Genomic DNA, 16,983 nt, shown 5'->3' on the forward strand with positions numbered 1-16,983 from the left:
CAACAGCCATCATAATGATCACCTTTAAAAAATTCGTTTGCTAACCCACCAAGTCTGGCCTGGCTATAGAGCGGAAGTAGAGTTAACGTTTTTTTTTTTTAGTTTAGTTGGTGGACTTGAAAAAATCAAACTTTTTTTACAAAGAAATTTTCATGCTCTTCAATTCAATTCCATTGAAAACTTGTTGGCGGCGGGAATTTGGGTGGTTTAGTTTTTTTTTCCTTTTTTTTCTGCTGGCCATGCAAAAAGCTAACCGACAATTACGGATTTTTCACAACCATTCAAACGGCCAAACGGCTAACTGTTGGTCATTACTTAAAAAGGTCTGTTTGTTGTGGCAGCATTGGAACAATGTTGGACTTTGGCTATGGTGAATCTTGGCAGCTTTCTTCTTTGGATTGCTTAAATATGGTCAATGTCCTGGGAGAGATGTCTATGTCGGACGACAAATTAGGAAAGTTGTACATGACATGGGGTTGGGGAAATCTAAGCGAGCCGTGTGGAGTTGTCTCTCCTTCTTCGGTCATGTGAATGAGTCTGGTATATGGGCATTTGGCCATTTGTTGACTTCACTGGCCAATAATGGTTACAATGAATTGTCTTGTCTCTTTTTTAATTAAAAAAATCCAAAGACACCATTGAGGAGGGACACGGCTCTGCAGATGTCCCAAAGATGCTGCAGCGGCAACAATTGCCTTAAATAGCAAATGAAGATCAAGTCAAAAGATTTATTATGGTTTTCTATACTTCTCTCTCTCTCTCTGTTCCTCTATTTGGTGGTAGCCACACTCTCAATGAATATCGGTGGACAGAAAATGCAGTTTGAAGCTACTAAGTTGATTGCGCTTGGTTGCCTATTCTTTATGGCACTTGCCTGCCCATGGTGTTTGATCAATGTAAGATCTGCCATAAATTATCTCTGTTGTCATATGCTACTCTTGTTATGGACTAGCCTGCTTGTGGATGTATATATGCATTCTGCCTGCAAACGTCCTATCGAAATCAAAGAAATCATAATAAAATCCAGACCCTTGCTTGGAATTAAGTACAAAAAACAGATCCCAACTCTTCTGGGAGAGTCTTGGCTTGATACCCATTGACCATCAACTAGATTATTTGAAGCTTAAGTCTGTTGGTATACTTTGATGCTGGGGTGACCAGATGCATGCAAAATTGTGGCTTTATAGTTCGAGGCAGTAGTGAACTCAGAAAATTCAGAGCATCTTGGAGATGAGTGAACCGTTTTAAACGATTTTTTTGTTTTTACCCTTTTATCGAATTTGATATCCAAAATTAAGTTGAAGTGACTGGAAGGAACCAAAATTACCCTTTAACGGATACATAGACACCGATGGCGATACGCCCGCTTGGCATGTAGACCGTTTGGCTACAATATGCGCCTCAAATAAAAGGTATTTGGTTGGAGTAGAGTATGAACCTGTTATTATTAGAATTTGGAACAAAATTTGGATTCAAGTAACCGGGAAATGCCCCACCTTGGCAACACCACACCCCGGGGAAAACGAACATATAGACCGTTCATGGCAATATGTTACTCAAATGAATGGTGGAACCGTACAAAACTGATATCAACATTTAGGGCCAATAGCCAGGAGTCAGAGTGACACCTAAGAAATTATTTAAGCAGTTTGGTTGGAATATGGGACGCAAATAAATGTGTTTGGCAGCAGACTACTCTTCTGTTATTAAAATTTTGAACCATCATTGGATTTAAGTAGCTGAGAGCAACGTCTCTCCCCAAAAACCACCAAACGCACCACCATGGACCATTCATGGCAATATATTACTCAAATGAATGAAAAGTTCGAATGCGATATAAAATATTTAGGGGCAAATGACAAGGAGCCACCCCACCCCAAAAAATTCTACAAGCGCAATTGGTACAATTGGTATTTGGGAGTAGAGTACGAAAATAATTCATTTTCTGGAAAAACTTTCCACAGTGTGGAAGGTTCCTGGGAGCAGGAACGAATCTGACATTAAAATGTCCTGGGGTCCCTCATCCCATAGGGCAGTTATATAATTTCCCCTGTTTCTACATGCTTTCTACAAGCTTTATTGAAAGAATGTGATATGTTGTCAATTTCCTTGCACGGCTTTTCTTTATAGGCAGAATAATGAGAGGTTATACCAAAAAATTGCCATTTACTTTTTATATAATCAGATAAGAATAACTTACAAAAGGTGTTCAAGAACAGCGGTGGGCTCATTTTTTGTCTATGTATGCATGAGTAAAATTATTTTTCTCAACCAATGCCTAAATGTTTCGAAAATGGTTGGTGGTCGTAGGAAAAAATTCCCCTGCAAAACTTCATGCAAATCGAAAGAAAATTGAGCCCTCTAGAGCCTTAAGAAGAAATGTAAAACCCCAACCATGAGAAAAGCTAAGCCCATTGTGAAATCAGGGAAGCTGACACGAAGACTTGCCAAGTTCACAATAATATATCTGTCTAATTAGAAATTACAACTTCAAAACATTTGTTTAATTGACAGGTTTAAGTCACTAATTATATGGTATAAGTCACCAAAAGCATTTGCTTTCGAGTTTATTTAAAAAGTAAGTTATTCCTGACGGAGTTCAAGCGTAGTAGTGTGATTGCAATATAATTGGCTGGAAAATCATAACCGGCTATTATTGGCGAACTCAAACACTTCAAAGAGAACAAAATATTTGTGTATCGCATTATAAACCATTATAATGGTACTGGGTGCTTAACTGTTGCTTAACGCCATGGTGGTAGAAAAAAAGACTGCAACTGCCAAAGATCTAAAAATATCACGTGAAAATCTGCAACATATGTGAAAAAAGGAGCTCAACGTAAAGCCTTACAAGTTCTAAAAGCCACAGGATCTTACACCAAAGAAAAATAGTAAGACTCGACAGATCAGAGGAGTTGCTGCACTTGCGCGAACATTTCGAATTTCCGTACATTGTGTTCTCTGAAGAGAAAACATATCAAAAATGATAAATGGTATGTTTACGTGAACTCCCAAAATGTTTACGTTTACTTAATCGAAGAGATTTCTACCCTAAGAACGGCCAACCGAAATAATCACTTCAAGTGATAGTATGACAGCGGTTACCGCTGATGACTATTCATTTTGAAAGGTGCTTTGGTCGTAGACCAAGGTCGTACTAGCAAAAAAAGCACATGTAAACCAAGAATCGATTAAAATTAATTTCATTATTGTCAGATGCCAATCCGCCAGAATTAGTAGGAGATAACTACCGCAGAATTTTTTTTCGTCAGATTACGAATCCAATCCTTCATCGTCATATGCGGACATGCTAACCTCTGCACTAGGACGGCCTCCTAGAGCATGTTAAGGACTAAAAACTCTGGAAGTATGGAAGTGCTGAAGAAAGCTAATGAACGAGCATGAGCTTAATTATCCACAGTTTACATTTGTGCACCGTGCAGCTCGTTTTTTTTAACGACTGTATACCAAAAGTCCAAATGTGGTCATATCGAGCAAATGTGAATGGTTTATGTCATTTGAATCAATGAAAAATATTTTTACACAACAAAAATTTTGTCGTTTGAATTAGTAACACTTGGTGTAAGCTACCCTATATGTTGCTAATATATCGTCGGTTACCTATTTGCTTAAAATAAGATAGACTCGGTGGTGTTGGATCTTATATAGTCTACTCCTTGATCCACATCGCATCATTGGTCTGGTTTCTAACAAACATCACTAAGTTAAACTTGCATCGGTCAGCAGTAATAATCACAACCATTCATATCAGTTCCACTCGGTTTCTCAATGGGATCTTCAGAAAATACGCATGTAATCTATGCACTAAACTGCTGATTACAAAAAATTTGTCTGGCATGATAGTTGGAAAAAGTTCTCCCTGATCAGACTATATTTACTATATATAGAGATCATTGACCCATTATTACAAGTGTAATACAATATAAACAAATCCAAATATATATTGTATGCATGTGAGCTGGTCACCTCATTTCTCTGGATCCCTATGACAGTGAGCTTTGTTTTTGATTTTAAAGGAATTTCAATTCAATTGTTGATTGATTCGCCTGACTTATTACGCAAGTCATTTAATCTTGGCAGCCAGGCAGGCAGTCCAAGCGAATATAAAGCTAATACAATCCAGATTTTCAACAACTTTAACTCTGAGAAAAAAAGGGGCCATCCCCAGCCATTGACTGTTTGTTGTTTTTGTTGGCATGTTGTTGCGTTCAAAGATTTCTAATAATCCTCCTCGGCAATATTTTGTTGCTCGGAGGCCATAAAAAATAAATGCTGTTTATGAAAAACAAACCAAGCAAAGGAATGAATGTATTGAAAACAGCTTTGATAACATTTGACATCAGCCACAAGAGAACCCATTGAGAATGAAAAGAAAAAAAAAACGAGACAAGTTGGAGAATTGAAACGAATCACTGTTGGACAGTAACCAAAACGCACAATCCAGCTAATCTATTCATAGGCAATAGTTTTTCAATAAAAAATATATAAAAAAAGTGAATATGTTTCTAAAGTTCATGCTTTAGAGGCTAAGGGCTAAACAACATTGTTTGACGTCCGTCCAATTCGTAGTAATAAAATATTTTTAAAACTTCAACCAAATAACCCAAATATTAAACTAAGCCTGAAAGTGTTAAACATTTTTAACAGTCCATCAGCAATGACACTTTCAATGGGCCTCAGCCGCCAACAGGCAGCCATAAAGAAGATGAGTATCATACAAAAAGTCTGATGAGCATCAACTCGCTTAAATTTATACCCATGAGACTTTGTAATGGAATTGCAATGTGTTCCAAAGCCACAATGAAGATACAGCTCCATGAGCACCATGTTCATCTAAGCACAAAAAGATAAAGCGTATGGCTTCAATTGAAGCCTCAGATGCACACACACACAATTCGTTCGTTCTACTTCTTTCTGCATTGCCAATGTCTTGAAACCCAGAAAAACGCCACTTAAATGCGTGAGTACTTTTGGCATTGGAACACATTTTTTCGATCAACATATGACCAGATATTCTGTTATTTTTACTGAAGAAAAAAACCAAAGAACTTGTAATACTTTTTGTTTTGAATCGCTTGGTTTTTTCTTAAGCTTTTTGTGCTGGCAATTTATGAGAGGGGGAGATTACTTTCTCATGTACTTGCATTTACCAATATGGGCATTATTACTATACATTTCCATGCGTACACGTACGTTAATACATTGATGCCAACACATGTTGTCGTGAAACAAACAACTGCAAACTGATCACCATCTTCAAATTTTGAATTGTTGCATTTGGGGTACATTCAGCTGCAAGTATCCCCTTAAATTTGCTTTAACTCTTTTTCGGCGTCTTTGTTGCTGTAAGGTCCGATAAGGCCATTAATCCTTGAAATTGGGGATTATTGTTTATATATGTGTTCATATGTATGTAACCAATACAACAACATTTGCTTATATCGCTTATGGCTTTGTTTTTTGTATAACTTTTTGTTTTTGTTTTTATTTTTCATCTCTTATTTGCATACAAACATTTGAAATAACTATGTGAAATTTTTGAAACTTTTATTAGGGGTAAGCAAACGTTAAAACCAGGATGCCATTATAAGGTGAGGTCATGCGAACAGCTGAGTAAATTTTTTTTTTACTTTTGTTTTGATTTTACAGTTGCCAAATGCCAAAAGCTTGATAACACAGCTGCGGTTTTTTTCCTAAAACTTAAAAAGATGTTCTGTTTGATCGAATATTCCACACATAAGTAACAAAACAGTGTCATAATGATGAAAATACAACTTTAAGACCCATTTGAATAAGATATAGTGTAAAACAACGTTTATTTCTAAAATCACTTTGACATTTCAATTTACGGCATTTGCCACTCAAAGTAGTTTTGTTGGGGGCAGATTTTTGTTGTTGTGCTAATGACACTAACTCTTAATTGCACCATCCGTTAAAACTTAAATTAAGTACATAGTGTTACACAAAATATAAGTAAAAAAATTCTTACAAATCAGGCGAAAATTAAACCTTCTAGGAGCCGTAGAAAACTAGTCGAGAGATCGGTTTATATGAGAGCTTTATCAGCTTATAGACCAGTTTGGACTATGATGTTGGGAGTCGTAACAGAATACTACATGCCAATTTTTTACCATAACGGATAAAAAATGATCATTTCTTCCAAGAGCTCAAGATGTCAAAACGGGACACAGGTTTTCTTATGAGAGAACACGATGTTCGGAAATTCACCACTTTCTGGAATATTGAGGTCCGATTGTGTGGTGTTCATGACTACTTAGTGCCTATGATGCTCGATATGACAAGGTGAGTTATTGGCGCCTTTAAATAACCAATGGCCACCCAGTTCCCGTGGCGATCGGTCCTTTGGACCGGAACAAGATTACTCACCTACAGGAGCTTGACGAGAATCGCTACCTCCACACGCAATGTGATTACAACAACAACAATGCGTGGAACGAACGAAGGCACACGAGTTGCTTATACTGTCCGTGTGCGTTTGTTTCTTTATCCTGTGCTCGCGAACATAGGTATTATGTGCGGTTGTGTGTTGTTGCCCACCACACACACTTACCGAACACTTTATAAGTTCTTTGCTATGCTATTTTTTGAATAGAAAGCATAGAGTTGAAATGATTTCGAGCAGGAATATGGTCGTAAAGTCCTAAAAAAGATCAGTTTAAAAAAATTAAGCGATTTGTTTTATCATATTTTGAAGAAATACGACCATATGTTGTCACTTGGCAGATCTTTGGGAAATGTTTCGAAAACTCCAGTATGTCACTGAGGTTTGTAAGATTCTTGGAAGTTCTGGTAGCAACGAGTACTATTTTGTGCTATGTTCTTATTATAAGCAGAGTGCACTTGGGCAGACAAATCGGAAGATTAAAGTTGTAAAAAAACATATATTTGATTACACCAAGGAAAATGCGTATTAAGATTTTAGTTTTATTTCGGCTCAGCCCATTTTTCTGTTGAAATGGGCGGCTGAATTTAAGCCGTACGATCGGATGAAAACTTCGACTCCGTTTTCTTGGTCAAAACTCTTCAACAAATAGCTTGTGCAATAAATGACAACAATAACATCAGTGTGCACAATGTAGAGCTGGCAAACTATCGATATTCGCAACATTCGATATTTTCTATAGTTTTAATAATAAATATCAATAGTAACGATACTATCGTTAATTTTCCATCACCTATATTTCAAACGAAAATGGGAAGTAAAAATCCGGAGATCGATTTATATAGAAGCAATATCAATACACAGACCAAATAAAACCAAGATTAATAAAGTCGGTTGGAAGTCATGAGAGAAATCATTGTACAAAATGTTAGCCTAATCGGATGAAAATTGCGCTCTCTTTAGGCATAATGTATCTTGAAGGATGCATTGAGTGTCGGATTGCTTATATTTGTTTAACTTTGCAAAAAATTTAACTTTTGCGATAGTATCCATCGGAAAAATATCAGTCGATATTCAGTCAAAAAATTTAAATATCGATAGTGCCAAAATTAACTACTAACAGTCAGCAGACAGAGTTTGCTATATATAAATAAGCAATACGTATTTTTGTCTTCAACACAATGCTCCTAAAATAAAGTTAAAGTTAGCACCATTTCAAAAGGTAATACTTATTAGGCTTAACTAAAATGTATTTTCAATGTTTGCTGATTTTTTTACAGTTAAGTTAAGTTTGGAGCTTTGATGCATTCAAAGTATACCCCTAATATCTATTTTCACCGCATCGCTGTCGTAATGCAAATGTTTGTTATTTGTTTGTATTTTCTGCTTTAGTGCTGCCTGCAGTTATGCTGCGGCCAAAGTTGTTTGAGCTCCACGCTGAGATCCAAGTGAAGTTTCAGTTTTCGGTTTCAGTGTCGTGAGAATTTTTATGTTATCTTAGCTTGTTTTGCCATTCATTCATTCGTTCGTTGGTTGGATCGTTTGCTCGTTTGTTTTTATTGCAGCGGCATTCAAAGCGTGTGAATCCATTGCAAATGCAGCGCAGATTCGTGTATTGTATTTTGTTGGTGTGCGACTGTCTGGCAATTGAAGTTTTGCTTTGCATCATTGGCAAAAGTGCGCAGCCGCATTAGCCAGCCAGCCCCACTCATTGATACTTAAACGCCACTCTCAACAAGAAAGCTAAGAAAACTACAAGAGGGATAACGTTTGGGACACTAGTTAACCAATTATTCAATAGCTTTGAGAAAAGGTTGATTTTGTTTTTATTTTGGAGGCTTAGAAAAAGTGTGAACTTGAATGTCAAATTCAAAAAATACGTGTTTTAATTGTGGGCCATATGATATATGGGGGGGATTATAAAGCGATTTTGACAAATTTATGGATATACCATTAAGAGGGCCTGAATTATTGAATTTATGTAACAATAAAACGAGTTATGTTGAAACTATGATGAACATATTCTTTATAATCTAAGATTAACATACATACCCATGAAGATGAGGTTTAAAAAACCAAAATTCGGCTTAAAAAAATATGGTTTTGACTCATTGAAGAAGGTAGGTGGGCGAAAAATAGTTTTATAATTCTATACCAAAAATAAGTCAATCTACTAAATATTTTAGTTTGCTAAAAATCGGTTTTGTAGCTATCTCTTTTTCAATGTACCTGTGCAGAATAGTTGAATGTCTCAATTTTTTTGCCCTACTAAGGCTAGTCACTGAAACTAAAAGCACCCTTTTAAGGCTAATAGTATTTTGTTAATTATTGTCTAACCTTAAAATTTTCCCTAATGACGGCAAATAAATCAAATGTATTGCGCAGCAAACATGTGCCATATCTTTTCTCTTTCTTTCTCCCGCTCTCAAGCCGAATGACATACATTTACCTCTCTACTCTGATATGTAGTACAACAACGCACATATTTTTTTTATTTATAATTTAGTTTTAATTATGTTGTTTCTGTTTTTGTTGTTGTAATCATATCGCATATCTTCTCATATATTTTCTTTGCATTTCTTTTCTTTGTAGGTAAGAGAAAGAACTCTTCGGAAGCAGACAATAAAATAAACAAAGCTAATGAAATGATTTTATGATGAGCTGAGAAAGGTAAGGCTGAGTGCAGAAGAGAAGGAGAGAGAGAGGGGGAATTGCAATCAAACTCACCTTAGGAAAGGTAAAACTTGAAGTTACCGCGAGTAAGAGAGTTGCCATTGTGCAGATCTACGAACATAGAATAGACTCTGTGACTGATTTTTAAGTGAGGTTGGGAATAAAAAAAATAAATAAAAAATGGATATGGCAAACAAATACGTAAAATAAATAATAAACATATATAAAATTAAGTAAAATAAAATAATTGAATTTAAACAAGCTAAACCGTGTAAAATTCGGCCGTGTCGAACTTCGGATACCCACAACCATAAATATATAAATCATCCTACTTTATTATAACTCCACTACCATATTTATAGTTATATGCAAGTAGGAGCTGGTCTGGATCATATTTGTGGCAGCTCCCGATAACTTTATTCAAGTTACAGTTTCAGAGAAATTGGGATTAGATCCTAAATTGGAAGATTGGTCTAAATGTCAGCTTTATCTTAACATAGTCTGAACTGGATCCTATGCTGGTCGGATGATGGGAGCCTTAATAAAGGGTGATTTTTTAGCTATTATCTTTTTGGCAACACTTGTTTAAACAGCTCAGACACGTTTCGTGTTTTGTTTCACTGTCAAACATCTTCAGTTTGGTCTTCAATTGAACCATAAATCCTCCTACAAACGAACTACGCTTACAAATTATTGAATTTTATTATCAAAATGCGTGCTCTGTTAAGAGCACGAAAATCATTTTTGGCTCAATGGGTGCATAAATAAGCAGAATTGTCAATTTTGGAGCGAAAATCAGCCAGAAGCATTGCAAGAGCTACAAATACATCTAGAAAAAGTACCAGTTTGGTGCGGTTTATGGGCTGGTGGCATCGTTGGGCCGTACTTCCAAAGATGATGCGAATCGTAACGTAACTGTGAGCACTACCGGGAGATGATATGATATGACTTGAAATGACATGAAATGAAATAACATGATATGATATGGCATGACATGACCTGACCTGATATGCAAATTGCAAATATTGCCCATGAATATTCCACTAAGGAACGGGGGCAAACTTCTCACATATCAATCAGTGCTGTCCGATTCAAGTTTGAGCTCAATGATAAGGGACCTCCTTTTTATAGCCGAGTTCGAACGGCGTGTCGCAGGGCGACGAGAGAAGTTTTACATGGCATAGTACCTCACAAATGTTGTCAGCGTTAGGAGGGGAAAAGTACCAAAACAAATAAAAGAGTGCTAAGTTCGGCCGGGCCGAATCTTGGGAATCTTATTCTAAATAACAAACGTCTGTCAAACAAGCAAAAATTAAAGCTTCTAGGAACCGAACAAAGATGATCGAGAGACCGTTTTGCATAGGAGCTATATCAAGTTATAGACATATTTTGGCCGGTCTTAGACAGTTGTTGGAAGTCCTAACAAAACACAACATGCTAAATTTCAGCCAAATCGGAAAATTGCGGCTTCCAGGGGTTTAAGTAGTCAAATCGGGAGATCGGTTTATATGGAAGTTATATCAGGTTATAGACCGATTTGGACCATACTTAGCACAGTTGTTGGAAGTCATAACAAAACACTATGTGCAAAATTTCAGCCAAATCGGATTAAAATTGCGGCTTGTAAAGGCTCAGGCAGTCAAATCGGGGGATCGATTATATCGGAGCTATACCAAGTTATAGACCGATTTGAACCATACTTGACACAGTTGTTGAAAATCATAAAAGAACACAACGATCAATCAGCCAAATCGGACAAAAATTGCGGCTTCCAGGGGCACAATAAGTCAAATCGGGATATAAGTTTACATGGGAGCTATATCAGGTTATAGACCAATTTGGACCGTAGTAAACACAGTTGTTGGAAGTCATAACGGAAAACCACATGCAAAATTGTAGCCAAATCGGACAAAATTTCAGCTTCCAGGGGCTGAAGAAGTCAAATCTGGAGATCGGTTTATATGAGAGCTATATCTAAATCTGAACCGATATGGCCCATTTGCAATCCCCAGCGATTTACATGGATACTGAGTATCTGTGCAAAATTCCAACCTCTATCGTGATTTCGACAGACGTACGGACGGACATGGCTAGATCGATTCAGAACGACGGGACGATCAAGAATATATATGTATATATATATATATATATATATATATATATATATATATATATATATATATATATATATATATATATATATATATATATATATATATATATATATATATATATATATATATATATATATATATATATATATATATATATATATATATATATATATATATATATATATATATATATATATATATACATATATATATATATGTATGTATATATATATATATATACATATATATATATATATATATATATGTATATTTATATATATATATATATATATATATATATATATATATATTTGCAAACAAAAATGATATGATAAATTAGTATATCCCCATCCTATGGTGGTGGGCATAAAAAAATAAAATATAAAAATAACAAAGTTACTTAAAAATGATAATACTTGTTTTTTTGTACTTTTGCAATAAAACGAAACAAAATGAAAAGAATTTCAGATAACCTAACCTAACACAAATAAACGAAACAAGTTAAAACTCATTAAGTTCGGCCTAGCAGAATCTAATATCCCCAAAACAAATACGAAGTTGTTATGTCCCACACTACAGTGGTGAATAATTTTTGTTACTTCTGAGGCACAAAAAATGGAGTTCGGATATCATTTCTTTTGTTGGAAATCGAAAATTCTTTGATAGTAAAATTCTCTCATTTATCGATAACATTGTTGAAAATTCGTTGATAGCAAAATTCTCTTATTTATCGACACTATTTTTGCTTGCAAAAATATTTGCCTATGGCAACCCTTTTTGGAACCCACTGCCAGACAGACTTATTCATCGCTACACAAAAACCAATCGATCGATACCATCGTTGACAGCTAAATTCTCTTATTTATCGATATCATTTTTGTTTGCAAATATATTTGCCTATGGCAACCCTTTTCAGAACCCACAGCCAGACAGACTTATTCATCGCTACACAAAAACCAAGTAAGTTTTGTAAACTTTCATTGTGTTTTTCTTTTCTCTTACTACTCCACAACAACAACAATATCAATCTCAAGACCAAAGAAGGTATAAATAATGAAAAAAAAAGAATATCAAGCAAAAAAAAATCACAAAATCGAGAGTAATGACCCCCTTAGTGTTTTTTGTTTAATGGAAGATTTTGACAGAATGACTGCGGGGACTGCAGCAAAGTAGAGAAATAAGAAAAAAAGGCTCGTGCCCAGAATCATTTAAGAAAATGTTTTTTCTTTATGCAAAGCCTAACCCAGCTTCATAATGGTAGAGTAATTGCTTCAAATGGATTGGTGTTGGGCCTGCTGTTTTAAAAACGCTTAGCCGTTTCGATAATTTATGGGATTTGTTTTTCCGTTTTTTTAAGTGTTTGCTTAATTAACAAATAATATAATTAAATAATGGGTTTTCGAACAAAAGTTATGTGTAGCGATCGCCGCTGGAAAGCCAGCCAACAACACCCACCCCCCTTAGGCCAAACTGAATTTTGTAAACCAGCAACAAGCTGTTGAATGCAAAGCCCTTCATTTGCTGATGGTGGTAAAAAAGCCTTAGTATACCAATCAAAAACCCAAAAAGCCGAGGGACTTGCCTTAGCATACAAGTGCTTTGCTAGTCGCATATTTGAGATCTTTGAAGTGGAAAGTTTTGTTGTGAGCCAGCAACAGCACCAGCAGCAGTTGAGTGGATTTTTTTGGGATGTCAGAAAGCAAAACAAATGGCACCATAAAATAGTACTCGTACTGATGAGGGGGGCTAAGGGCTTTTGTAAAATCTCCGAAAGCAGCCAAACAGCCAGGGAACACTTGGTGCTGTGGCCCATGGCAAAACTACCACCAAAGCCAGCTTCAGAGGCAGACAGGCAGAAACCAACAACTGATATTAAAGTCCAAAAATCTATAGTCAAAGTTCTTTCAACCACTGTTTGGCATGATGGTTTGTTGGCTCTGAGTTTGTGTTACAAAAATGCACGAAACTTCACGCCTGACCAACACCAATGGACAAAAGAATTCCTAAAAAAACCTATAATAAAATGAAAATGAAATGCTGCTTGTATACAGCAAAGCAGATAACAACGATGCATCAGGGGCCCAGAAGACTCCCCAATTCAAACTCCAACCGGATTTAGAGGCTTATAGTTTTTTATTCACCCTTTTCACTGCTGCAAATCCCTCGGCATATTTTTTAAATCTCTTTGATCGCATATCAATTCAACTGCGCAACTTAACCATAAAAAAAGACACCATTTAGACCAGAACTGGGTTAAATTCAAATATTTGTTTGAAATTAATGTCATTGTATTGGCGTTGTTTATATTTCCATAAAACTGCCCCAATACAGCTGTGAAATTTTGTCAAGTCATTATTTTAAATTTTGGTTATTTTTTGCCTATGATTTGGCCATTTCTTTATACTCAAGCTTTTGGCGAAACTTTGTGTTTATCTCTTTTTCTTGGTTTAATCTTCGGCTATGAATATTCGAATATTTTCGATGGTCAAAAAAAATGTAACCCATTTTAGACCACTACCCCTTTTTGTAGTGCAATTCTCGAAATCTCGAAACTTTGCATGTAAGTAGCTTTCGATTAGCTGATAAATACAAGGTACACTTGGTGTTTTTTTAAGTATAGTTCCCGTATTTATACGATACGGGATAACTATGAGCACCACACAAGCTGGAACTTTGAGCTCCGACTCGTTATCACGGGAAGCTTAGCTGAAAGCTACCGGGAGCGTCCACAAATGCGGCCGCGGGCAGTCAGCGATTTTCGAGAGGAGAGCCTCAGTGAGGAGTCAGGTGGCACTGGCTCTTAATTAAATACTGAGTGCCAATGATACTCGAAATGACAAGGCGCGTTATTGGCGCCTTTAAATAACCAATGGTCAACATCAGCGTCTGTTCCCAGGATATTTTACGAAAAATTATATTAAAATGCCACAGTCAACTTTGTGAAAAAAAAATTATTTCTATATTATCTTTATATATGTGTATGTAAATGTTCGCCAAATCAAATGTGTCCCTACATGCAAAAAAACAAAAAAAAAATAATTCACTACGAAATTTTCGCCAAGTAAACTTCTTTTATGAAAAACGTCACAACGACCATCTTTTGTTTTTCTAACTAGAGCAATATTCGAAAAACCGCCACCTTAGAAGCTAATATACTAGCGCTTTCCTACCAATGCTGACTGCTGGCTGACTGACCATTACTCAATGATACAACCAAAAAAAATGAGTGCCTTTACTCTCATACTCTCTGCCAAATGGAGGAGACAAAAAATATAAATAAACAAATCATCTTTTCGTCATTAACAAAGCATATTTTGATGTAAACCAAACATTTTTGGCTTGAAATAATTTTTGAATTTTTGTGAAAAAGAACCATCCTAAAATGTTCACAAAAAAGGTTATAAAATTCGTTTTTTTGCCATGTTGGAACCAATCAGAGTCCTTACATTGTATTCAGCATCTCGCACATCAGTAACCTAGATATTGCTCCATTTAGTATAATGTTGTTATCACTTACTTCATCTAAAAGACAACAATTATAAAGAAAATAGTTCAAGTATCTCCCATTTTAAAGGAACCTTAAGAACTTCCATAGATTCCTATAAACGAATGATAAGAATTGAACTCCTTAACATCTAAAGTCAAAACTCAATCTTCACTGCTCTTCAGTAATTTTTGTTGTTATTGCAGTTGCTTCTAACAACCTCAAATTGAATAATCATCTGCGTTCAGTCTACATTCATCCATCTTTTTTTGTATCAGTGCGTGTATCGCCTCACAAGCCACAGTCGTCGTCTCTCCGTCCATCCGTCGTAAGCATGAGCTAGCCCACCAAGCCCAGCTTAGCTGTCTATCTGTCATTTGAGCACGCTGCTAATTACTGATGTCGAGCTATTAACGTCGATCTGTCGAACTCATTTTGAAACGGAATTTCAAAAATTTATGTTCATTTAATTCTATGATGTGTCTATACGGTACAGACTAAAGCAGAGCAGAACGGAGTCGAACAAAATAAAAAGCGAAATAAAATTCAAAAAAAAAAATACAATCTATTAAATATAATATGTGTGTTTTTCCCATTGTCTGTAGTCATTATTATTTTGTTTTAATATGATGATAACCTTTAAACATGATCACGATAAGTGATCATATTTTTCTAAAAAAAATGTTTTCCAAGTATTTCCAAAAAAACGAATAAAACAAGTATACAAAGTATACGAAAATAACACCACGAGCTAGAAACACAGACAACAATCATGCAATGGGTCCCTCCATCGGTCCCCGGTATAGCATGTGCGTCAAAAGAACATACAGACATTGTAAAAATTATCGCCAGAATTTTTAAGCTGATCTTAGCATAATTCATATTCAATTAAAGAGATTGAACGAGAGAAAGAGACAAAGTTATTGTAGCAAAAACCCCAAAATAATTTTTCACAATGCTCTCCTATATAAACAATGGTGAATGTCTCTCTTTCTATTAAACACAACTTGGTAACATTAATTACGGAGAACATACTTTTATTAAGAGTAGGTTATTGTGAAACTATTGTTTTTCTCTTTGTAGCTTATTTTTCTTTTCATTACGAAATCGACTTTATTCGAATAACTTTGCTTTTTCGAATAGCATAGACATTTACCCTATAACATTATGGTATTGCCATGTAATGTGTCCTCTTTTAATGGTGCCTACTTTTAGGCATACCCTAAAGATTGGCTTGAGGTGATTATTACTATTACCACCTTGGTCATTTGTTTCACCATATACGATCAAATTGTCCATGGTTGATGACTTGGATGGGGTGGTGTGTTACAGTGTGGGGGAGTTGAATAGGTTTATGAACCCATCTTTAATATAAAAATTTTAACTACAGATGGCGTCGGTGTCGATCGATCATCCAATAAAATTATTTTTTAACCAATTTAAAAAAAAGTAGTTTTTCATATTGCTTAAATATTATGTAAAAAAGTAGTTGTTTTTCGTATTTAAAATTGAAAATTTGTACTCTCAATCCATCAAAATAAGCTGAGATAAAAGTTTATTTTTTGTGTTTCTTTTCTATTTTCTATATTTTAATATCAATTTATTTCATTGCATTTCAATTTGTTTTTACTCAATTTAATAATTTGCTTACTAACACCGGTATTCACAAAATTTAATGTAGATTTGAAATAGGTTTATTTGTTATTTCCTTAATAGAACTGTCAAATAAATCTATTTTAAGGCTTCATTAAGTTTTGTGAATAAGGTCGATAGAGTTTTGGTCGAATCGATATTTTAAGCACCGATATGGCATTGGTCCAGCAACAAACCTTCGCCTTTCAATGTTTGATATTGTAGATCCAAAATTTAGTTTTCTTACTCAGTAATGGTTACTTGATATAATACAATCTATTTGGCTTTTATAAGGCATCACATTTTACACACTAAAATTTTACAAACTAAAGCCTCAATTTGTCTTATTCTCTTTTGTGACTCTTGTCTCAAAATGTTATTTCTATAGAAAATTTTGAATAAATAATTTGCCAACGTTTTTTGCCGTAGACAAGTTTGAAATTTATTTTTTATCGAAATTTTTACCAAAAAAGTGTTTGATAGAAGATATTGTCAAAAATTTATTTCTATGAAAATTTTTGTCATATTTTAATTCTATGTAAATTTTTTTTTATTCAAAATTTTATTTTGAAAAAAAGTTTTGTCTAAATTTCATTTTATTGAGATTCCATTGCAGGATATTGTCCTGAATAGAAAGCATTGTTTAATGCTTTCTA

General features: G+C 35.0%; 1 protein-coding gene and 1 long non-coding RNA gene across 2 annotated transcripts in view; both read left to right on the forward strand.

Moving 5' to 3' along the window:
- The window catches only part of LOC131997781 (uncharacterized), a 17,314-nt gene extending 6,882 nt beyond the window's left edge, over nucleotides 1–10,432 (forward strand). The window contains exon 3 of the long non-coding RNA XR_009398414.1: nucleotides 9,017–10,432. This is a non-coding gene — a long non-coding RNA (uncharacterized LOC131997781). The remainder of the gene's footprint in view (nucleotides 1–9,016) is intronic.
- Nucleotides 1–16,983, forward strand: part of LOC106096102 (epidermal growth factor receptor) — a 145,581-nt gene that overhangs the window by 52,467 nt on the left and 76,131 nt on the right. The window lies entirely within an intron of this gene.

This window comes from Stomoxys calcitrans, chromosome 5 (assembly GCF_963082655.1).
Source record: "Stomoxys calcitrans chromosome 5, idStoCalc2.1, whole genome shotgun sequence".
NCBI lineage: Eukaryota > Metazoa > Arthropoda > Insecta > Diptera > Muscidae > Stomoxys > Stomoxys calcitrans.